We start from the raw sequence: 26,532 nt of genomic DNA, 5'->3' as shown, positions 1-26,532 counted from the left end.
ATGTTATGAAATTGTAATATAAATTTTTTTTGAATGCATATCTTGACATAATAGAAACCTATTAACATTGCAGTTAAAAAAAGGCGAATAAGAAAAAACATACGCAAATTGTATAAATTGCCAGTTGCACTAAAGTTGGCTTCAGCTGAATTTTTATCTAAATTCAAATTTGTACATATTGTACCTTAAAAAGTTTCATTATTTTTCGATGCACGAGTATATACAGGGTGTCCCACAGTCACCGCCCCAAATGAAAACCATAGATTCCTGAGGTCATTTTAAGTCGAAAAACTTAAGATGTAATTTTCTCGTTTTCGTCCCGTTTTCGAGTTACCACGGTTTTTATGATTTTTGCTCTCTTGTCCTTTAACTGGCCTTATCTTTGCCAAACTACGTTTTATTCGAAAGATTTTTTTTACAACCAATTAAGAATTTATTACAGTTTTAGTTTTACTCAAAACTTTTTTTTCTGCGGACAACCGTCTCTCCACAATTTTGCATCAAACACAATTTTCTTTGTTTTTTAAGTTGTTTTTTAACTTTCATATCATTTAAGTCAAAAAAACACGTTAATGAGTATTAATTTTTTGTGCTTTTTATTAAAGCCCAGTTTATTTCCATAAAAAAAAATAAGTTTTATTTCATAAAAAAGGCTACTGAAAGTAATTAAAAAAAAAATAAACAAACTGAGTGAATTAAAAAAAAAAAAATTTTTAAATACAAAATTAATTTAAATGAATTAAAACTTTTTCTGAGCTTTATCTATTTGTTCTTCTCTTAACCACAATAGCTCAGAAAAAGTTTATAATTCATTTAAATTAATTTTTTATTTAAAAATAATTTTTTTTTTAATTCACTCAGTTTGTTTATTTTTTTTAATTTTTTTCAGTAGACTTTTTTATGAAATATAACTTATTTTTTTTATGAAAATAAACTGGGCTTTAATAAAAAGCACAAAAAATTAATACTCATTAACGTGTTTTTTTGACTTAAATGATATGAAAGTTAAAAAACAACTTAAAAAACAAAGAAAATTGTGTTTGATGCAAAATTGTGGAGAGACGGTTGTCCGCAGAAAAAAAAGTTTTGAGTAAAACTAAAACTGTAATAAATTCTTAATTGGTTGTAAAAAAAATCTTTCGAATAAAACGTAGTTTGGCAAAGATAAGGCCAGTTAAAGGACAAGAGAGCAAAAATCATAAAAACCGTGGTAACTCGAAAACGGGACGAAAACGAGAAAATTACATCTTAAGTTTTTCGACTTAAAATGACCTCAGGAATCTATGGTTTTCATTTGGGGCGGTGACTGTGGGACACCCTGTATACTCTCTATGAGCATAAGCTCAATATGATAAACAAAAGCCCACAAATTCAAGCCATCTAGCAGTTATATATATCTAATGATAGAAAAAAACAAACATTTTAACGCTTCAACTACTTTTTTCAATACCTAAATGCATAGCAGTCACGCTACTACTATCATTAATATACCTAGTTTTACCGTTCTTATACATTAGATTGTTCTACTTTGATCAAAATGACAATGACTGCGGATAAACAAATTATTTGGACAGCTTTGATGAATTGATTACATAATTAAGACCCGACACTCATTTTAAGTAAAATTATCTATTTTAGAATCTCCAGGTTTATCGCCATGCGTGCATAATTAAAAAAAAAACAAACAAAACATCTGATGGTCTAAATTAATCTATTATACCTAGGTTTTTTGTTTTTTTGACTCTTTTGTCATAATACAATACACAGCATCAACTGCAAAATCACTCCTATGGACAGTTATTTTTAATCAAACCTTTCATAATAATCCTCAACCCCGCGCAATCCTCAGAATCTCTTTGTCAAATTGTCAATTAACAAACCATTTTACAGACAATTTGCGCCCATTTTAATGACACAAGAGCTGCACCAGCTGCAGTATTATGAGCTCCACAGGCCACCGACACACGGCAGCACATGTCACCCGTGACTCTCGAATTTATTTAATATTCTCTATTAAATAATCCATCAGAGTTTTGCTTGATTAAAAATGACACACAGAAGGTGGAATGAATTTTTACGACTGCCAAATGAATATTAATGAAGTTCATTGGCCTGGGCCAAGTTTTTTTTTTATGTACGGACAAAGTTGGTACGCGAGTATATTAGTGCGGTTGGTATGCACGTGATGCTCCATGCCGAATCTCATCGCAAAAATAAAAAGAGCTAATAATTTATTTTATTTTTTTTTGTCCCAAAATAACTTCTAGAAAAATAAAAAAGTTCAAAAGAAGTCGCAACTCACGACACGAGCAGCACACTCCGCGTGCTCTTTCTCTCTCTCAATTCATTTGAAAACCCATTAATTCGCTTTAATTAGCTACCTGACCTCAAAGGACAGTCACATTTTCAGTATCTATTCAGTCTATTCACTGCAGCTATAAGACCGTGTAAATCTCACCTAAGATTTCACACGAATCAGAATCATGGCAGCAGCACAAAAAACCAGAGAAGGGCTATGAGCTGGGAAGGGGACATTTGAAAACGAGTCAAGAGAAGACGTGGAGGGAACAGTTATTTTCTGCGCAATGCTCACGTAAAGTCGTGAATAATTTAAATTGACCGGCTTTTGCCGCATGTGATAGTTGGTAGGTATATTGTGTGCAGCCAACAAACCAGGTTGTTCCACTCACTTTTATTTAAGATCTTTTTCATATTTTTCGATTTCTTTCGCCCGCACCATTTATATAGTGACAGTGTTTGTTTTTTGGGTTACCATTGCAGAGGTAGGTAGTTGTTTTAGTTTTCTAGTATGCTTTACTTACATGGAAAGATAATACACTGAGCGTAAATATAGTAAAGCCATGATGATGCGACTTTTTCATTCACAAAAACAATGTACTATACTTTGAAGGTATCTTTTTTTATTGGCGAAGAAATTGGACATGTAAGACGGATGAATCATTTAATACCTTCAACTCATTTGTTTTCAAATTATTTCCATTCCAAAATAACAGTCGTTAGTTAATTTTACTGTATTGTCTCAATTAAACTTTGAATTTAATGATTTGAAAATATTATATACAGTGGCGGTCAAAAATATAGCAGTGCATCGAAAAATATTTCAAATAAAATATAAAACATAAAAAGAGTTTCGATGTTGGATTTATTTTTTAGTAAAACTATTTTAGATACATTCTAGATTAATTTTTAGTATGAATGAAATTTAATTTATTGCTAATAGCTAAGCAATAATCCAAAAACAAAATAAACCTAAAAATTAAGCGGTCAAAATAATAGCAGTGATTTTCTTTTTCTAGTAAATTTAAATAAAACAAAGGCACAAAAAGTTGAAATAAACAGTATTTTAGTAGGCAAAAGCTAGCATTTGCTCTCTTGACCTTTATTTTTAATTAAAGCTTGGCAAAAACCTTTTATGGGGCCAACAAGTCGCTGAGATCTGTGAGGTGTTTTAGCTCACCAAAACTGGTCAACAACGGTCCATAACTGCCGTTATGTTTGGGTTTTGCTTTATAAACTTCTTCTTTTATATCCTCGCAATGATTCTAGAAAAGATAGAGGTTCAAAGACTAAGCAGTCCACTCCATAAGCTAAATCTTAATGTTTTAAAACCATTGTTTGGTTGCTCTCCTGAAGTATTTTGGGATATTATCTTGTTGGAAGACCCATTTAAGCGGTATTTTGAAGTCGAAGTATAGCAGCATACTGTTTTACAAGATATCCAGGTACTACTGCTGGTTTATTTTAGTTTTAATCTAATATAATAGACCAAGTCCTTAGTAGGACAAGTTTCTCCAAATTCTTATACTGGACCCTGGAATATTCTCTGGACTGATGAGAGCAAATTGATTCCGCATGGTGGCAAAGGGTCTCGGTAGTACTACAAAACACGAAATATAACCCTAGGTATAGCAGAAAAACTATTAAACACGGAGGATCCAGTACAATGGTTTGGGGGAACTTGTCCTACTACGGACTTTTTTACGATGCACTGCTATTTTTTTGACCGCAGCTGTAAGTATTTTAAACTCTTCAATTTTAGGAGTTTCGTACGTGATATTGTTTCAAACTTCTTCAGATTTATTTGAAGTCATGTTGGAAAATTGGTTTAATACAAAGTAACAACAGCTACTAAAAGTCGAAATTTTAGAGCATGATATTGAGGCATATGCATAAAAAAAAGTAATTACTAGTAGTAAAAGGTTTATAGTAAATACTAGTACTACTAGTAGAAGCTGAGACTAATAGTATTTACTACATTCGGTATGCATAAACCTTAGTTTCTACTAGCTATTATAAACTAGTAGTAAATACTGGATTCATCCCAGTAAATACTACTAGTTCAACTGAAAGTAATAGTATATACTAGATACCTACTTAAATGCTGATGCTTTTTTTTTGTTCTGTATTTTTAACGTTCTATAATTTTCTTCTTTTGTAAAAGGGATAAATAAATTTATCAGATTCAATTAATTGTAAATAAAATATCTTACCCATAAAATATTCGCATAGCCCCTCAACGTTATCTTTCTCAAAACGGTAGAGCATTTTAAAATTATTATTCGCGGGCGTTCTTCGCTGTTTATAAATTTTTTCAGATCTTAAATTGAAAAAAGCTGACATATTTATATTCGAAATAAATCCTCTGCAAACCGATTGCTTTGTAAGTAAAGTCGCGACTGAATATGTCGGCATTTAACATGAGAAAGTTTTTACTAGTAAATGTTCAAGTTGGTATTTAGAAACTTGAAAAATTTGCAGTAAATACTAGAAAGTACAAGTTCGTACTAGTTTTTATGCATATCAAAACCAGTATTTACTATAAAAATTCATCCAAAACTAGTAAATACTATTCTTCTAGTAAATACTACCTTTCCAGCATTTACTATGTTTTTTATGCATATGAAAACTAGTAAATACTATACTATTTACTATGTTTTTACTATGTTTTTTATGCATATGAAAACTAGTAAATACTATAAAAATTTACTAGTAAAAGCATATGCTACCTTTTATGCATACGGCTCATTGTTTTAATGAATTTTGAATAAAAAAAACATTTTTTGCCCTCGACAATAAGAATTCAAAGGATAGAATGGATAAATGCTAAAGGGTAAAAATTTAGTAAATAATAGTTCCTGGATCGAGAAAATCAAATCGAAGGTAGTTCGTAGTTGCTGAATGCAATAGGAGAGCAGCCCAGCTTTTTACCTTTTTTTTTTTAAACCCATTCCCAACCCATTGGGAAGTTTTTTTGATAACAAAATAGGTAGAAAATGAAACCCACTGAATGTCATTTGGTTTCATGAAACCTCGGGTTAAAGATTGCAAAGTGATACCGGGCGAAGCTATCGCCCACCAATACCGTCTTGCTGACAGAACTTTCTTTGGAGACAGTGAATGACTCACACAAACATACTATAACGAATTACATCTTTTAAGATAAACATCTGAACACAATACCTACTTCTGTGAAGATTAACATCTGAACGCACCTTTAGTATTAAGTGTGAACATGCTTTTAAATTTTCTGAACGTACCCGTGGACATCCAAAATATCCCACTGGAAGTATGAAACGATACAGTTTAATTTTGAAAGTGACAGATAAGGTGAAATAAAGTGTTAGAAATTGTTAGTAGTAAATAAAATGATTCAAATAGTGTGTTTCAAATTGTGGGATTCTGATGTTATGGTCTATGAGAGAGGGATAAAGATTTGAGCCTTTCCTTGCCAGCTCATCCGCTTTTTCATTGCCGAACACATCACTGTGGCCGGGAACCCAGTAGAGTCTTACATTATGCTGCAAACCAAGAACCCTAAGCTCTTCGCGACAGCAAGAAACAAGCTTTGACTTGATTTCGTTGAAATCGGGTTAATTTTGTACGAGATATTCAGAACCCAAAAAAAACGTTCTATGACAGGTACCGTTAATAACGGTACAAAAAATATTTTTTTTATTTCAAAAGTTGGCTCTTATGTGTTATACCACACATGAAAATTTTAATCAAAATCGTTAGAGCCGTTTTTGAAAAAAATTAACTTTTCTACTTCCGTTATATGGCAGGTACCGTTAGTTTTGGTCATAAAAAAAAAATTTCAATTTCCCCTCTAGGGAATCACCAAAAACTTTACTCGTTTAGGGTGTAGCTTGAGGTATATACAGACAGACAGAATTGCCGGACCCACTTTTTTGATACTCTTCATCATCGTAATGTCGTGTAAAATTTTTATCTCGAGTTCGATTTTTTTTACGAATCCTAAACTTGCCCTATATATATCGCAAGTAAAAAGTATGTTAACATTTTTATACAGCAAAACATGTTACAGTATTGAAATCTAACCGTTTATTTAACATACTTTCTATCAAGTTTAATCTTTAAAAGGTAAAGAACCCTAGAATAATATAAAACTCAATTTGAATCTTGTAATACGCCATCACCGTTAAAAAGCAGTCAATCATAAATCTTTTCGATATTATTCTCTTTACCAGAGTGTTTTATATCGATGAAAACCAAACTACAATACATCTTTACTCTTATAACAATCACACTAACAAAAAGTAGGTGACAAAGCTGGCTGCACCTCCATCAGTTTACACGACATCAGATGCTCACGCTCAAGCCCGTATATAAGATAACCGTAGATCAACCTATTGAAGTGGCAAAAGAAAAGGTCGTGTTCCTCAGACATATTTTTTCTTTTGTGTATCCCCACAAATCTGCGAACAATAAGTGAGTGAATGGATTTGTAGATGCTGCGAGGTCTGTAATAAAGTGGCTTATATAAATACCAACCTTCTTTTTTTTTATATGAGCATAGGATGTACTAGGAGGTTAATAGTGATTGTGTGCCTTCTGCCTTGCTATGCCATACCATTGCTGGCAAGATGCTGCCCCCTCTTAATTTCAAAGAAAAGAAAAGTCAGTTGACATTTTTAAGATGCGGAAAAGAAAACGATGGTGATGTTTGGTTCAACAAAAAAAAACACGACACGGTGAATTTCATGGAAACATAAAAACACCGTAAGGAATATAGAGTCACAGAGATGATGATGAGCTGATACTGATAGAAATTCCCGTACTTTCATCTTTCGCTATTCGCTATGCTGGCGCACTATGGGTAAAATCTAATTATACGGAATCGTATTCAGTTGAGTCAAGTGCAAACTGAAATCATAGCAGAGAGATCCATAATAGCGTTTATGTTTTTTTTTTCATTCGTATAATGCTGGACGCACACGTATTGTCCGACTACCAAGTCAGAAAAAGAGATAAATAAATGAAGCTATAGTAGGGTAGGATGGTATAAGAGTGCGCGGTTGATAAGAGTGCGCAAGGCCATTTTCTACGGTTTGAAAGGGAATATAAGACTGAATGCACTTATTTTGGAAAGATGTAAATGAGTTTAATCTGCTGTCAAAATTTCATGCAAATGTGTTTGTAAACAGAGGTGTTAGTTAAGTTTAAGTTTTTTAGAACTTTTTTTTCCAATTTTTCTTGCCAAAGAAATTAATTTTTCTGCTTAACAACAAAAAATAACAATAAACAAAGTATGGGACATTGAAAAGTCGACAAAAAGAAACATTTAAGGAACACGTAAGATTGGTCATAAAGTGCATTGTGAAATACATATATATTCTTCGATTACATGTCTGGACGTGTAAGAGTGCGCACCATGATGATGTATAAGAGTGCGCGGGTTAAAAGAGCAGTAAATGCTATCCAAGGCTTCAAAATAACTGGCATTTGTCCATATACCAGCAAACATCAGCTAGAAAAAGCAATTCCAACCAAAAAGGAACCAAATAAAAGTTTTAAAAAAAACAAGCGAATGAGAGTATCTAGGAAATATTGAAATTTTCTCGGAACCATTAATCGAAGGCTAAATTAATTGTTCCTCATGCAAGGAGTGATGGGTTGAAAAATACTCTGTTTATTTAAAGATAGGCAATTTTATTTGCGACTTTTGTGCGAACTTACACCTGTGCGCAGCTGCGCACTCTTACAAACTAAGCCTCGCACTCTTACACAATAGGATGTATAAGAGTGCGCAAATTTCCTAATGTGGTATTTTGCTTATAACTTTTGAATTAATACATTTTTGTTACCAGTTTTAAGTTTTTTTCGTTGCTTTGATTATAAACTAAAAACTATATATAAAAAAAGTAGTTAAATTCTTTTTGTTATTGTTTTATTTGGTATTTTGTCTAAAATGCGCACTCTTATACCACCTTACCCTATAACAATTGTGGATACCCTGTATACTAGTCTACCATGATAAAAAGCCATCATGATTGTAATGATGATGATGGTGTGGTGACAAGCGATTGGGGTGTCCACAATTGGTAACGTTTAGAAAGTATAATTGACATTTCATTGAGGTTTTAATTTCAATAGATTACAAAGTGTTTATGATAGTAGTTCAAAAAGTGAAACTGGGGGAAATAAGGGAAAATGAAGAGGGAAAAAATTGATTATTTGATGATCGTTGAAGGAATAATATGAAATTATTGCATTTAAATCAATTTCTATTGAAGCGTCTACATTAAGGTGCCGTGAAATAATGCCGAATTTCTACATTTGTACTTGTTGCACTTTGACATTATGAAACAACATTGGATCTCAACTGAGAAACAAGGGAAATGTTAGTAAAATGCAGAAGCAGGGACATAACGCCCAGGTAAATTAACCGGTTTTATTTTTAATTTGACAGAGATATAAGGCCCAAATTTATTAAGGATAAATGGCCCTAAAAGCAGCTTGACATAAGTTGCAAATTAAAATGTCGGGACTTATGTTCCTCTTAATTATTCATTAACATAGATTATTTTAAGCGATCATTTCAATACAAAACTGGCTGCAGCAGATTATAGATACTGAAATATTTCGCAAGCTCCACTTAGTAGTCTTTGGCTCCAAATTGGGAGTATTAGATAAGCTTAGAAGACATATCATGTTGAGGCAATACTTCTATGTAATACTTAAATAAGAAGTTTTTGATTCCTTTTTATAAATATTTTCTGGAAAAATGAATTCAATCAAAAACATTTCTTAAAATTTGCTCATATTTTAAAATATTTCTAATTAATGACCCATTTTGAGAATAAAAGTACATACGATTCAATTCGATGGTATAAAAGTTCACCATGGGACATTGAGTCCAAAAATAAAATTTTGGTGTATTGTCCCTTGCCTTAATACAAAGTATATGAGGTTTACGAGTTCGATTATGGGACTCACTCCTTTCTCCTTTAACTCATTGTTTTTGGCATTATTAGAATCTGAAGTGATTTTAAAAATAAAACTAAAAAAAAAATGTTAAAGTGTTATTTCACTTTGTCATTTCACATTTTGCCCGAACGTCAAAATTCAAAATGTTAAATCAATTTCGTGAAGTGAAATTCGAGCTCATTTCACGGCACCCCACATTATATTAATTTGCTTAAACGTTCGAATCGACGTATTGAACAAAGCGTAACCATAACTTCGAAGTAGTAAAGGACTGCGTCTAGCTAGGCTCCACTATGAACACAGACAACAACACCAGCGCTTAAATCAAACGGAGGCTTACTCTTGCCAACCGCTGCTGTTACACTTTTAACAAGGCAATTGACCAGCAAATCCCTTTCTCGAGCAAATAAGGTGTCCCTCTTTCTTTCCAAGATTCTTAGCATCCCAGTCCTGCTATATGGTGCAGAGTACTTTGATGAAAATGCAGATGAAAACATGATCGTCAATTACTCTTTTTAAAAATCTAAGTAAGCTCTTGGAAGGGCTGACACTCAGGAAGCTCAAGAAGTTTAGCAGCGATAGCAACATCATACCAGATATGCAATTTGGCTTTCGGGAGAAGCACTCTACGCTGTATCCGCTCATAAAATGTCATCAAGACTCAGCTTTAAGCAACCATCAAATTACCGTCGCATGTTTTCTGGAAGGCGAGAAAGCATTTGACAGCGTATGGATAGAAGCTCTTTACCACAAAATTCATTTACTTTTTCTTTTCATTCTTCCAAGAACTTTTTTGTAGTAGAGGATCGCAAATCAACAATGAAGTGCATTACAGCATCCTGAAGTCAGACTAGCCACCAACTGCCAGCTGAAGACGATTTACTGACATAATGTAAGTCCATCTCGCCAACAATAGCTGCTAAGTTGAAGCTCACATCCCAAAAGTGTATGAGTTCGACAGAAAATGGGGTATCCGGATCAACTCAACAAATTCGGAACTACTGTGCCTTAGGGCCAGTTGTACAAATATTTAATCCGTGGATCAGCAACTTTTATCTTGTGAAATCCGTAGGATGGCCGAAGTTAAGCATTATTGGTTCAAGGTTCATATATGTAAAAATAACCACACTCATGCTTGAACCGAAGTTGACTCGCAGTTAATCCGCCGAAATCGGCGGGTTAGGTTCCTGAACCAAGGCTAATCCACGTTTGTACAACTGGCACTTAGAAGAACAGGAGAACGAAGCAGGTTTGTATAAGAGGTAAGTGAATTGCGCATTTGTATAAGCATTTGGCAACTTGTATGTTGTCTAATACAGCAAATGTCTTCTTAAGCATTCAAAAGTGGCAATAAAACTATTGAAACGCTATTTCTCTACTTAAACCCGTAGGTATTTACGGTAACAGTTTAGTAAGTGTCTATGAATATGCCCCATTAAATTTAATACACAAACATAAGGCTACGTTTTATTTTTAATTCTAAAGTGGTAAAGTTTTAGAATGCAACCAGAGATAGAGAGGCATATCAATGAACCCAATTAAGGTGTAGAAACACCACTGGTTCTTCTACTGGCACTTAAACCAATTTGCATAATTATTTTACGTATTCTAGGACATTTCTTGCATTTACAAAAAAAAAAGTGCCTTGCCTAAGACACTCGCATTTGTAGCTACGTGTTGAATTAATCAAGTTCAAGTTTGTGTGGATTGTTGGGATACTCACAGAGTATCCAATGAGTGTTTTCTTTTTTTTTTGCACTTCAACTCTACACCGCAATTTTTTTTTTTGCCTAACTGAACGTTTGAGGCAAACTCGAACCCGCCTCAGGCCCAACCAAACCCTCCAATTCGACACAACACCAACAACATAGCTAGCTACAAGAATGAGTGCGAATTTTGAAGAATATAACGAATGCGATGTGTGAACAAGAAGATGAACAAATATCATATTGAAATATACACATTTTCCTTAGCTTTGCGTTTTGCTATTTTTTCCTTTCTATCTTTGCGTTAAGTAGTTTGCATAATGTTACATATTTTAAATGAATATATAAGTCATAGTCGAAGCTAGGAGTAATAAGAGTGAGAGAATTGGAGCAGAGTTTACTTTTGAATGAACTTAAATAAGTTGGGATTTGCAAAGAAAAAAATGGAGAGGATCACATACAGCCCTGAAGTTCAAGTGAAAAGTTTAGTATGTCAATAAAATAAAGTATATGTACATGTGTGGGGCAATCATGTGGTGTAAGTCGATTTTTTCCTTTTTTTTTAATATTGCCATTCTGTTGACATTTAGACAAATGCTTCTCTTGGGGTTTGAAATGTATGACGCAAATTCTTATCTCAATGTTGTTTGCACGAGTTGATAAAAAATAAAGATGCATTGGGATATTTATCTGACGCAAATAGGAATTAAATATAATGTCAAAAATGTGCATGCACTGAAAAACATGTCATCGGAGACATCTGGTGTATTTTTTTTTTTTTTTATTAAAAAGGGGAAGCCATTATCTGGTTGTAGAACAGTTTTAAGAGCTTATTTTAACTCTACATTCACAGACGTTTGAAAACGTTTGTTAATTGTTAGTAAATGCTGTTAATCATCTTTACAAAAGAACGACTTTTCATTGATGGACTGATCTTGATTTTTTAACAGACTCCTTCAATTCTATTGTATTTCTTTTTTTTTCCTTACAATCATTTAAAAAAATTATCATCCACCTCTTTTTCGCTCAATGTTTCAGGATTGTTATAACTAGAACTTCAATGCCTTCTTTGAATTTCATAAAGCAATTTTCAGAAAAAAATGATGAATATCTTAGCAGAGTCTCCTGCAAACGTATATCTCTATTTCCCAATTTTATAAAGTAAAACTTCATTTTTCGTCAGTTCCTTGGTATTAGCGGAGGTTATGTTACTTGTGAAATAAGAGAAAAACGTTTTCAGAATCTATCCATCATTTCGATCTACACCTATGTATCTCGAACTTACTTAAACACAAGCCAACCTCATTAAAGATCCCAAGACATTTTTTCAATTCAATCGATTGCAAATTATGTATTTAAAAATTGAGTGAAAAAAATTCACTTCAAACAACATACAGATAGAAATTGGCCTTATTTTGTATTTTCATCCAGTTCTGGATCATGTGTATATTAAAATCTTATACTCTCATTAGCAATCTAGCTTCCAATATTTCATCTGAATAAACAAACAGTGGAGACAGGGTATCTTTCACAAAAAACGTTCGTTAAATAGAATGTTTTGAGCTTATTTTTATATTGTTTGTACACAGTTATTGTGTAAATCAAGAATATATAAGTAAATATGTGTTTTATTTGAAGAGATGTTTCATAATTTACAAAAGGGAATCACGCACAGAAAATTAAAAAAATAAAACAAAAAATTCTTACTAAGACTAACCCCTTATCTAGACGCTCTAGCTTTTTATATTCATATCAACTTGCATACTCGAGTGTTTAATTTATGTAAATTGAATGTTTTCAGACGTTCTAGCTTATCTTATATTAATATTTTTTGTAGCTTCAAGTTCCTTTCGAAAAATTGGTTGCAATAGAAACAAAAATCACCTGTTTGCGTAATTAGAGACACCATATTAAAATATATGACAGACCTAAATCTGTCTAAGTGTTTTAAAAAATGGATATTCTTATTTTTTTTTTATACATTTTTTTTTGTGTTACTACCCAATCTAAATTTAAAATTTACGTCAAAAGACATCTAAATTAATGAAATAGCTTACATGTGCTTTAGTTTCGATTTAATTGTATGTAAATATGTAAGTGGTTTAAAACCTGAACCGGTATTAACAACTTTTTTTATGTAACATCGTTATCAGTATGTGTGTATGAAAAAACAATTTTTTTAAAACATGCTAACCAATTCAGAAGTCATCAACCTTAGAGGTACAGTTCAGCAAAATAATTGTCATTTCTTATTTTATACTAATTTTGTTTTATCAAAAATTCATATTTATGCCAAAAATCTGCTTAAGTAATAGCAATAAAAATAAGATTATATTCAGTTTTTGTTTATGTTTAAATTTCCTATTTTTGAATGTAAATTTTAGTTCAACTGTTGGAAGATGAACTTGTCTGAAACTATTTTGCATTAACATAAGTTTGATAACCTTTGATTCACTTTAAGTGAGTCACACGAGACCTTACCTTTTGAATAGATTAATCTCCCTCATTCTAATAAAGTTTTAAGAGTCCACAGCAAATTTTTGGAGTGGGGGTATAACCAAAATGTGAGAATGCATTTTTATAGCCTTATGCGTTATAATAACGAATTTAAAAGTCTGGCGGCTTTATATTGTTATTAATTCAATTTAATTTACTCAATTTGGAGAGGGCTCTGCTCTGGTTTAAAACTGTTTCGTAAACCAATACATTTTGTCAAAAATGATTTTAAAATTATTCTTTCAACGGTTCAACACTGCACTGCAATGCTGGCTTCATATGCTATGCGTGTAGCTGTCTTAAGTTGGACTTGGAGTCATATGACTTGGCTTTTAAGAATAAATTGGAATCTAAACCACACTGATAACAGGCTCAGACGGAACGTGAGTACGAGTCTCGATTTTTCGTTCATGCAGCCGGCGTTTATCGATTTATAAGACGTTATAAGATCAAAAACGGCTAAGCTTTGGTCTTGAAGTCATTGCATATTAAACACGTGGTATGAATTTCGAAGATTTCAAATTGATTTTATTGCAGCAGAGGAAAAATCAGTGGGGATAGAGTCTATTTTAAATGGTTCTTTATAAGAGTTTTACAATATATTTCGGCTTTCTCTAATCTAAAATTGATAACGCCGTTCAATCGGTTTTGCTACAGGTACCGTTAGTTTTGATCCTAAAAAAAATTATTTCCCCTCTAGAAAACAACTTCAGAACCCTTATTCTCAAAAAAATGATTCAGCGGTTTTGGTTTCCCAAAATGAGATTGGGTGCTGGTGGTACAAACTTTTTCACTTCAAATTGTGACAATTTGTAATGTCAACTTTTATTCTTTGTTAGTTTTATATATTCATAATGTATGAACATTATCATATCGTCACTGTAGATTGAATACCTTGTAATCCAAAAAACGTCGTTTGACCTGCAATATATTCGCCTGCAATTCTTTATTTAATTTATATATCAAGTCAAAAATAAACGTAAACAGAACATCAGTTTATCGACGTCATTGAAGAATATTTGCTTATAACATTTAAAAAAATGCAATATTCTTCAACTCTATTATAAATTCCAATTGCTACAACACAAGATTGCTCTATAAAAATGACAACACTTCTTTAGAGACTCTTGGTGCCATGCAAGACGATGATGTGTTTTAATTTACTTAACAAATAACCAACATTGACATTGTTTTTTGTTTTATATCGACCCAGTTAAGGAACATAATCGTTATTTTATTGATATAGACTCCTCGTGCCTTGCATATTGATGCAGTTCTCTCAAACAAGAATAAGATTTTATGCGTTAGTTTAATTAAAATTGTTCACATCGACATCGCAATCTGATAACGACACTTTAAGAGGCTATCAAAAACTTTATTTATAGACTAACAAATTTAAAAGTACTGATAATGAGAATGACAGTTAAATATTATTTTAATGAGATTTTAATTACAGTATGAGTTGGAACAAAAAAGAAGCAAATTCCTGTTGTTTATTTTAGCAGAAAAACTATAAATTTAATAACTCCCTAGTGGACTAGTACATAAGAAAGTCTTCCAATAAAATCATGATGAGACGATATTATTTTAAAGATTTATGTGGATGAATTTATTACATGGCAATTGAGCAAAATAAATCATCAAATTGAGAATTGCAATGGAAAAATATAAATGATCATAAATATACGAATTTCATTGCTTTAGTTTATATACTGCAAGATTTAATGAAGACGACAATACTCTTACCTTTTTAAAATTTATTAAATGTAAGTATCTTTTACCAAAGTTTGAGTTGCATCTAGCAAAATAAATGTGAATAACACAAATAGTTGCTATATGTTGTAAAAAGTTTAATAACACAACGCGAGCTTTTGGGAAAGGCGGATGAAGAGGTGATACCGATGTAGATTATTTTTGATAGCAATACATTTGATGTTAGAGATGAATTTCATTAAAATTATTTTTACATGTGTACTATAACAATATCGTGGCCATATCGGAGCAAGAACAATTTTCTGTCGTCGTCGGACAACATCAAAAGGTGCATATTTCTATTTTTGGCTACATCAGTCGTGTTTTTGGCAAATTCATTTGCAGCGCAGTAGGATTTTTAAAAATTTGAAGAAGACTGTTTGGTTTTTTTTTTTTATATATTTAAAATTGGTTATTTATCACAATAACTTGTAAAAACTAATTTGTAAATATTTTTGAATGAATGGTTGGATGTGGGGAAACTGCACTACGAACTTTAAGGTTATACACCCAATTTTAACTGCAAGTTAATTCTTACAGCACGGTCTCCAAGTTAATAACTCGTAGGTATTTAATTATTTGGAATATTTCAAGAGATCTTTAACTACAACCTGGTTTTGACCCCGGTATCTGGTAGTTGGAGAACTTCGCAGTTGGCCAGTATTTATTTTTGGTGTTTCTTTGTGTTCATTGCAGAACCTGCAGGTAGCACTATCAGTCAGTTTAAAGTTGTTGAAGTGTTCGTAGTGGCCTGTGAGGCACCCTGTTAATATTATCAGGTTGTTCCTGCTCAGAGGAATGTAGTTTTGTTTATTTTTTTGCAATTTTGCTACTTGTCCCACAGATCAAAAGTGATTGTTTGATGCTCAGGAATTTTGCGTTTAAAATAATAAGTTATAAAAATTTAGGACGATATAAAATCCCGGCCATATCTATAGTTGATACGAATCAATTGATCTTTGAAGTGGGATCAACAAATATGCTATTTTTAAAAAGTCTATATGACTGTATTTATAAGACATTCTATAGGTCGTTAAAGGAAATTATGCGCTTTATTAAAACAGATATTTTGTCGAAAACCCTTTATACAAATAGTTTAATAACAAATATAACCCGTTGTTTTCGGGCGGTTGAAAATAAACAACTTTGTCCCACTTTTCAATCAAATGAAAAATATTATAAGTTGTAAATAAAATTCTTATCACATCATGAATGTTTACTCTTGTACGTTGTTAATAAGAGGTTAAAAAAAAAATTAATTAAGATTTTATTCAGTTGTTTTAAACAAAAGTAAAAAAAAACTGGTGCGGGTTCCGCCTTGTAGACGTTTTTTGGTGGTACGCAGAATTTTATTCTGGTAACAACAGAAGATTACTTTTATTTATTATGTATTAATAATCCTTTGTTGTTGAAGGGTTAAAAATTTGTAACTGTAGAAAAAATATTTCTCTGCAAACCTACAAATAAAAACTTTTGTTTATCGTTAGCAATCATTTGTTGTTGTTTCCCGTGCAAAATTCTGTTCCAACAGGAATTGTCGAAATTTGTTTGGTTATCCTCTGTTGTTACTTTTTATTTTTTAGTTCTTCTGCCCAAATGATCCATCACAACCCTTCTCGCTTAGTAATGATAGACTTTTCGGAAGTCCAATTAATTCCAGTTCGAAACAAATCTGAATCAAAAACAAGTTTTCCAAAATTTAAAAATTTTTCAAAATTGAAAAAAAAGTGTTATAATTTTAATAAAAATAGTTTTTTTTACAAGCTCTAAAAAAATCTAATTTTTGAACTAAGTTTTTAGATTTTTACATTTGAACCTTAGTTCAGGTGGCCTGCGTTGAACTCGAGTCATACTTTGTAAATTTTTCCCAGTGAAAACAAATTTCAAGACAGTGAATAGTTAGATTTGACCCCAGAGCCTCTGGGTTGATAGTCCATCGCCCTAACAACACATTCTAAATAGCAAATAAAAAAATAAAATATAATGCATATTAAGCTTTATCGTCGCTTCAGATGCAAAGTATCCTATCTCAAAATCTGGAGTTTTTCAGAAAGGTGAATTAAAATATTTGTTTTGTTAAAAAACTAATTTTCGTCTAGAGTTTATGCGAGGAGCTTAAAATTGTAGAACAAATACAATTTATTTTTTGGTGTTACAAAATAAAAATCATGTCAATTACTTTCGAAGTTACCTACCAGAGGTTGTAGGTATTACTGAGTGCATCATATTTCGGCGCTTGAAATTTTTCGTAGACCCTCAAAATTTCAAGTATTGTCAAAAAACCGTATTCAATGTTTTCAGATTTGAATTATTTGAGTCATTTTTCGGTCAATTTTACAGTTATAAACAGAGGAGTACTTGTTCTTTTTGAAAATATTTTTTATTATGATCAAGCACCAAATTGGGTGTAGATTTAATGGGCTGAATCTCAAAGTACAACTTTTTTCACCGTTTTTTAGAGTTCGGAGACCGTTTTAAGCTACGTTTTGTGTTTTGAAAATTTTTTTATAACTTGACGATAACTTGCAATTTTGAGGGTCTACGAAAAATTTCAAGCGCCGAAATATGATGTACTCAGTAATACCTACAACCTCTGGTAGTTAACTTCGAAAGTAATTGACATGATTTTTATTTTGTAACACGGTGTAATTACTATTCTTATGTTTTGTTATCAGTAAAACTTGACAAAATGTTTTGTATTGTAATGAAACCAATCATTTCTATTTTAACCCTTATTTTATTACCTTAAATGCAAAACAACATTATGCCCTCACGCCTTCAATTTAAGTGGTATTTAACTGAAAGTTTGACCGGAAAATAGCTTATTGTTTTGTGATTTTTTCGGTATACTTAGCTCAAAATCGCTAAATTTTGAGATAGGGCACTTTCTGAATCGAAGTTTTGTTCTAGGACTCTGTTAAAGTTTTACAAAAAACACTGCTCATAATACAAAAGCAGAAAGTTAGTTTATCATAAAAAGTCTTATGGAAAATTTTATAAAGCCCTTTTAAAACTTATCAGGCTTTTACATCCTAAAATGTCTTTTGTTTTCATACAAAAAACGTCATTTAAAAGTTTAAAAGCCCGTTAAATGTTTATGAAATCGGCCATTAAACTACAACACGCTATGAAAACAAAACGTACCATAATTTTTAAGTCGATATACCCACGTAGTATAAAAATCCACTCTCAACAAAGCGAATCGTCATCATCTAATAAGATAAGAATTCTAAATTAGGTACTCTTAATAAGAATATTCTTCCAAATGTTTCACAATGTTAGTTTTGAGGTTTAACAATATTTGATGATTTCTCATGTCAATCAAAAATGTTTGTGATTTCATCACTATCTTCAACAAAAAAAAAACTACATATACCAAATTTTTAAAAATTTATCACACATTCGAGATAAGAATTAAGCAATAAACACTTTACCTAACAACTTAAGTAAAGAAACGGAAATTAAAAACATAAAGCAAAAAAAAATACAAATTATTAAATACTCGAGAATCTACAGATTAGGTCGGTACCTGTACCTACTTTAGCAAGAATATTTTTAGAAGCATTTACATACAGATCAGGCCGAGACACTTTTTGTAAAAAGCCGTAGGATCCGGAGAAGCCCAAACTAATGCCAAATCTTCAGGAGAAAAAAAAGAAAACCTTCACTTTAAAAACTTTCCAACAAACTTTTACAAAATGACAAACAACCATAAAGAAAATGATTTTGTTTTTGTCTATTTATCTAAAAAACAACACACAAAGCACAAAAATCTAATGAAAAAGAATTAGAACTTAACAAGAAACAGCAACAATGTTTCTCTTTGACAAAAACAAAGTGAAAAAAAAAAGAAAGAAAAAACAGCGCAAATGGATAGATATTGGAAGCAAGCAAAATCTATATACGTAGGCAGATTAATGTTGCAGCAGGTTGTTGTTAATGGCCAACCCCTCTTCCATCCATCCACATGGACTGGTTAAACGACTCGACGTGCGTCCTCATTCCCCTCCATCACTCGGCTTTTACAGATGTTTTTTTTACGTGTGTTCTGTTTGTAGTTGCCTCGTTCGTTCGTCGGTTTGTCATCAAAGTAATAACCATAGCACAAAGTGGATCAATTAAAACCCTATCAATGGAGGTAAGGTGGTGGTTTTGTTGGTGGTGCTTTAACATCGACAACACCTTCACACCACTCTTTTTCTATTCGACAAAGTGCCGATGTGCGTTAAAATTAAAAAAAAAATTAAACAATAGCCTGCAGATTTAATATGGGTCGCAAAAAACGCGAAAATCAGCAAAAAAAAAAAACATATTGGTGGAGTAACTAAAGCAAATTATTAGGGAACCGGCCGAACAGTTCTGATTTTGACAACGACAACACCAACAATATTTAAAAATACATTTTTAAAAAGCCATTGCTAACTTTAAAATATAAACTCACTAAATTTAATGAAGTGTTATCGAGAAAATGGTCATCAAACTCAGAATTTTGAAAAAAAAAACGTTATTAAAAAGTTTTAAATGACTTTTTTCAAATCTTTTCGAGATAAAATATGAATTTGTTTTGAAGAATTTTTTTGGCCATAAATTGGTAATACATTATTACAATTTTGAAAAAAAAAATAAATTAAAAATTTCTTCAATTTCATTTTTTTTTTTTTTTATAAAAACTGACTTTTTTATTGAAATAATTGATTTTCTCTAAGACTTTGAAAAATTAGACCTTCAAACTTTCGCTTTTTAACCTTCAACAATAAGGGCTATTGAATGAAGAAAAAAATAACTTCATACTAATCCAGTCAAATAAGGGTTTCACCTCGGAATGAATGCTAATAGAAATTTTTTTTGCTCAATATCTTCGTTTTGGCATTCTATAACAGCCTCAAAAGTCTAGAAAAATCTCATGTCCGCAAGTCGCGATTTTGAAGGTTAAAGCGCGAAATAGGGTTTTTCAAAATTAGCAAAAAAAGACGATGGTATTATATACACATATGATACATGATTTCAAGGTAATTTTTAATGCTGATTCCAAAAAATCTAAAATCAAGGCAATCTGACATCTCTGAAAGTTATACAAAATTAGGACTTGCGGACATTTTAGATTTTTGACATAAGATATAGAATATCCAAACAAAGATAGAAACAAAAAAATTAGCCTATTAGCACTAATTCCAAGATTAGTGCATATCCCCAAATTTCCCCTTTTTTCAAAAAATACCAATTTTTCATAGATATGAATGTTTTTTTCATTGCATTTTTTTGATTCCTAATAATAATGGATACGAAAACCTTCATGCAAAATTTGGTTCCTCTACCATAACTTTTAAGGGTTTTTCGGTAGTAAGTTTGCAACTGTTATAATAATATGAGTTGACAGATGAAAAACTGGTATAACTTTTTTCAGAGACGTCAGATTGTCTTGATTTTAGATTTTTTGGCATCAGCATTAAAAAATACCTCGAAGACATGTATCATATGTGTATATAATACCATTGTCTATTATTGCTAATTTTGAAAATCTCCTTTCGCGCTTTGACCTTGAAAATCGCTACTCGCGGACATTAGATTTTTCTAGACTTTTGAGGTACATATGTTATAGAATGCCAAAACGAAGATATTGAGCAAAAAAAAATTTCTATTAGAATTCATTCCGAGATTTACCCCTTTTTTCACCTTATTTTACTGTATTATACATATTTAAATGTTGAACTTAAAAAAACAGTTAAATTTTTTTCATAAACATTAAAAAAAAGTTCTTCAAAAATGAAATAATTTTTTCATAGACTGTAATACCTACATATTGACATTTCCTTTTCTAAATTCAAATTTGTAGCACTTAAAATTTAATGTGGTCAGAAAATTTATAAAAACAAATGCATACCTATTTTATTAAGAAAAAGTTTTAAAAACGACGTTAAAATTTTTTCAATAATTTTTTTTTTTTTTGAAATTCGGAGTTTAAGGACCAGTTTTTTAAAAACACTTCATTCAATTAACTTAATTTTAATTTTACAAATTTAAATAAGCTTCTCTAGCTTTTTAAAAATGTATATTTTAACATTGTAGGTGCTGCCGTTGTGTTCAAATATTTTTTTTTTTGTGTTTGAAAGTTTGAGAAAATTGCATCTATTACTTAAATGATGGAAGATTGTCCCTCATAATCATATATATATTTTTTTTCCTTGAATTTCCTAACAATTTATGGAATCCATTAATTTAAGAAAATTAAGAAAAATTTTTGAAAACAAATTTTTTTTTTGTTCACAAAAACCTTCAATTAAATTTAAAAAATCAATACGGCAACAGCGGCAAGTTTTAACCTTAGAGGATATAATATATGGAGTGCTTGTGCTGTTAGTTCCGTGAAGCTTTTATAGAGGGCTCTAGTTTCTTTCAGTTTTTCGATGAGTGCATGCCTCCATTTTATTTTCATTTGATGGCTGTCATCAACAAGCGTGTTTATTTACAGCTGCGGAACCGGACTCGCACTGAAAAACGAAGGCAGCGACCCCTATCCATGCATATGGCGTTACAATGTATTAGGTATAGGAACAAGCACTCCATATATTATATCCTCTAAGGTTTTAACCTATAGAGGTTAAAGCCAGGGGCGTATCGAGAGGGGGGTGTGGGGTGTCAAACCCCCACGATTTACCGAGTCGGCAAATCAGTACGTACATAAGTGTATGTATTTAAAATCTTGCTAGCTCGCGTCGTGTACGAGGTACGAAGGTAAAAATTTAATAGAAAATCTAGAAGTGGAAAATTTGTACGTTTTTGATGCTTCATTTTTTATTCAAAGCACAATAAAATAATTTTTACAAATAAACGATGATGACACTCAAATAAATGCATCAATAAAAAGTTCATTCTCATTTGCTGAAAAATTAAATATTAATCCTGAAAATAATTTTTTGAAACATCATAGAACTCGCCGCTTTCCAAAGAAAATTGATGAAAATCCTGAAACCGCTTCTGTTTTTAATTTGGAAACATTTTATAGGAAAGAGTTCAAAATAGTTCTTCAAATTTTTACGTCACGCGTAAAAGATAACATAACCATTTTTGAACCTTTTTTAAAAATTTTAATATACCCGATTCTAAGATACAATAGAATTAGTCGAATCTATTGTGGAATTGGATCCTATTTATTTTTTAAAGAAGATGTGGCATGCTACTTATTTGAATTGGAAATTCTTCTTTTTTCTTGCAACGAATTCTCAAATTTCGACGACATTACCAAAGAGGTATTTAAACTAAGAAATGAAATTTCGTTAGCTTTCAAGTTAGTTTACTACATGTGGTCAGCTTCTTGTGAGCGGTCATTTAGTAAACTTAAAAGAGTTCCCAATTATTTGCGTACGACCAAGATAGTTAAATTCGTTGATGCTGCTATATTTCTCAAAAGATATAGTTGATAAAATTCAACTAAGCGAGGCTGTCGAAAAATGGGCATTGTTAAAATATCGCAGGGTTAGACTTTAAAAAATTTAAAAGTCAATTTCATGTAAATGTTTTGTATGGGAGGTACAATTTCTAAGCGAGATATAAAAAAAAACAATTTTCAGAATTACATAAAAATCATATGTACCAAATTTGAAGAAAATCCATCCACCCGTTTAGGCTGTGGAAATGTGTACCTGATGGACGTACATGGACGCACGGACGGAATTGCGAGACCCACTTTTTTGGAATTCGCCATCATCGTAATGTTGGTTTTGATTAATACCTCAATTTTTTTCGACACGAAAACAATACTTGCCCTATAGATACGGTGACCATCCTTCCTGGTTTACCCGGGACTGTCCCGGGTTTCTATAACTTGTGCCGGATTTTTATTAAAGAAACCCGGGACGTGTAAGTGTCCCGTATTTTGTTAATTGTCCCGTTACATCCCCGTATTTTCACAATCTCTGATTTTTGTATTCAAAATTTCAAATACTTTGTATACGAAAAACACGAAAATTGGGGTCGAATTAAGGTATACGTTCGTTAACGTAAGGTTGCTATGAGTCCCTTTCTTTTTCTACTGATTAAATAGAGACAGAAATATTCAAAACTTTAACGTATAATTGTAATCGTGTGCCGTGATTCGACCCCAGTGCTTGGAAAATAAAATGTTTTCAATTTTTTCGAAAAAGCATTAATTTAAAAAAAATTTTCAATTATTTAGTTCCAGCTTGTGTTTGTCAGGTTGGAATGCTACACCAGAAAAAGACATATAAAAGTTGAATTAAATATTACAAGATCATTTAAAATAAAATTAAAATGTTAAAAAACAAATCTAACAATTTTGATTAAAAAATATTTTTTTTAGAAGTTATTACAGTAGGTAGAGGTACCTACTTAAAATAAAACCGTTTTTTCTTCAATTCTGACTAACTTGGAAATGACTTAGGTGTTTTAAACGAAAATGTTCCCATAAAATCGTTTAAGAAATCTAGATATTAAAATTAAGAAAAATTATGAAAACTCATTTTATTATTCTTTTTTTTTAACCCATGTTTTCAAAACAATTCAACAAATTTTTTACCCAGAAATATGGTCACCGTGTACATATAGAGCAAGTAAAAATATAATCAAAATTGGAGCTGTTCGACCAGGTTCCCTAATATTGCCATTTTTTTTAGCTTTACTTATGTCGTTTTCCAAAATTCAAGGAGTGACACTCCTAGCCAGCGTTGCCAACCCATTCTGTCAAAATTATGCCTCACTTGAAAAAAAATTATGCCTTTTCAAATAAATTATGCCTCAATTTAAATTTCTTAGTTTATGCTTAAAAATTATATACAAAAAGTACACAAGTACACAAAACGAAATGTTTATTTTATCAATTTATACATTAAGGGCCAATTTTTCAATAGTCAGATAAACCTCAGATAGAGATTATTCCTAGGAATAAAATTTTTTATATTGAAATTTATTCTTCTGATAGTCTAACTAACAACTTATTTGTCACGTAACGGAAACTTTTTTTCTTCGAAAAGAATATTTCAAGACGTTGCTTCATATAATTGGAAGAAATTAGCGCCCAATTTTTTTCACCAATAAAATATATTAGCCTATTTGCAAACGTTTTAGACCTTTTTACAGCAACAAAATTAGATTCTTTTCTAGTAAAAGTGATTAGTGAAGAGCTAAATTGTAAAAACAAATTCTGTATATAAAATTTCGAACAACTTTTATTTAAAAGATATAGAAAATTTAAGTTTTTAGTCTTTTTATCAAAATATTTAAAAAATTATAAGAAAGTTTTAAAATATAAATCAAGAGTAGAAAGAAAAAAATTATGCCTTTTTGGCAAAAAATAAGCCTCAATGCCTTAGCTAATAAAATTATGCCTAAAAGGCATAATTATGCCTCAGTTGGCATCGCTGCTCCTAGCTATATAATCACTCCAAAAGGAGTGATTTCAAATTCCAAAATTGAAAAAGGAGTGAATTTTTGGAGTGAATTCTTCACTCCCATAATTTTGAAGGAGCGACGGAGTGATTACCAATACTTCTACATTTGACTTCATGGACTGCTTGTCAAATTGTTGGGTGGTTGTTTTAACTGTTTTTGTGAAGGAAGTTATATTTATTAACAAAAAAAATTCAATAAAGTATTGTAAAAAATCACTAAAAGTGAATTTAAAAGATTGTGTTATTATTTTATTCATTATTTCGTATTACAAACACATGCAAAGCAAACGTCAAATCACTCCACTTGTCAAATTCTTAGTGAACAAATTCCAAAATTGTACAAAAAAGGAGTGATTCACTCCCATAATTTTGGAAAACGACATTACTCCACTACATCACTCAGCGTGTGCTTTAATAAATTCTAGCTCCCATTTTGATGTGTTTAGTAGATGGATCTTACAGAGAGGCAATACTGGGAGGTGGGATTTAATTCAACGAAGAGAGAAATGATGCAGGTGGAGTGGCTGGCTGGCTGCTGGGGTCAACGTCAACCAACAACAAAAAACAACAACAACAACTGAAGGCAAAAAGGAAGCAAGTCTTGCAAAAACCGGTTAACTTTGTGTCAGGGTCCGGTTTTTTGAATCTACGGTTCTACCCCTTTGGGAGAAGGACGCTTAAACGGATTTGGAACAAAAAATGCAACAAGAGCAGAACAAAATAAAGCTTAACAGAAAAATATTCTCAGACGAACGGAAAAAGGTTGTCACGGTGGCAAGTGGAAAGACTACTCTACCCTTTTCGTTTGTTGGATTACAAATGTAATTGGCTTTGAGACACTTTCTTTTTTTTTAGTCAGTTTCTTTGCCATCTGGCTTGGTTTTTTAACGATCTCATATTGGAATGGTGGTCATTGGAAATTTATGGGATGAATAAACCAGAATTTGGCCTTGAATTTCAAGTCAATGTGATTATAATTTAAAGCTTACCGAGTCTATCGAACTTACATTCTTTTTATCGTGTTTCTCATTTGTGTCGGTCGGAAAAGGGAAAAAATAATAAAGAATACTATTTCCACTATAATTTTAAGAGACAACAACGACGACAAAGACTTTTTTTTAATTTATAGATGCAAGTTTGTTGTCTGAATTCAAGTTTCAGAGTTTTAGAGTAGCCCAGTCAGCTTCCTTGTAACTCTCCTAGATCTGGTGCACATACACAAAAAATTTTCTTCTTCGTTTTCACGGGCACTGGCACTGGATTGGAATTTTTTTTCCTTTTCTTTTTTTTGTAATTTCATTCACAGAAAAAACACTCAAATAGATTTATAAATTTTTATTAAAATACACTTAATTTAATATTGATTGGTTTTTTCTTTTATAATGAATTATAAATTAGTTTTTTTTTGCTTCTTTTTTAATTGGAATTTGATTTGTGAGAGACGACACACAGGAAAAAATTTCGCGACCTGCTTCAACACAACACATCAAAAATCAAATTGACAACACATCGGATTCGAGCAGTGTGGCCAATATTAGAAAAATAAAAGATGTTTTGTGGATGAAAGAGTGGGATGACAGCAACAACAAACTGTCAGAGTGATGGGTAGTTGGAGTGACATCTGGTGAGTAATCTGAAAAACGTAAGTACAGTAAGAATAGAAAACTTATAAGGGCTTGCTTACACTGGAAATGTATGCTGTAGCTGTCAGGGTTGTAAAAGAATGCAATCTTTTGTGAATGAAGTCTTTAAAATTTAGTTACATAATTGAATAAAAAAGTTTGCATTCATTGACTTAAAACAAAAAAGAAAAACGCCTTAATACCTAGTTTGCACTACTATGGCGTTTTTCACCAGCACGAATTTGTTAGACCTTAGTGAAAACAGGCTTTCAAGCCTATATGTAACGCAGATCTCGCTAAACT

General features: G+C 31.6%; 1 protein-coding gene across 3 annotated transcripts in view; it reads right to left on the bottom strand.

The window, feature by feature from the left end:
- Positions 1 to 26,080, bottom strand: part of LOC129920630 (polypeptide N-acetylgalactosaminyltransferase 5) — a 66,978-nt gene extending 40,898 nt beyond the window's left edge. For 2 of the 3 annotated variants that reach the window (XM_056002060.1, XM_056002050.1), the window contains exon 1: positions 25,615 to 26,080. The gene's annotated coding sequence lies outside the window, so the exon portion shown is untranslated. Of the gene's footprint in view, positions 1 to 25,596 lie in introns of all 3 variants that reach the window. The other variant, XM_056002070.1, reaches the window with a different exon arrangement.
- Between the last annotated feature and the right edge of the window lie 452 nt (positions 26,081 to 26,532).

The sequence above is a fragment of the Episyrphus balteatus genome, chromosome 1 (genome assembly GCF_945859705.1).
Source record: "Episyrphus balteatus chromosome 1, idEpiBalt1.1, whole genome shotgun sequence".
In the NCBI taxonomy this organism is placed as follows: domain Eukaryota; kingdom Metazoa; phylum Arthropoda; class Insecta; order Diptera; family Syrphidae; genus Episyrphus; species Episyrphus balteatus.
Note: the sequence above shows the minus strand (reverse complement) of the source record. Positions and strands in the feature narration are given on the sequence as shown.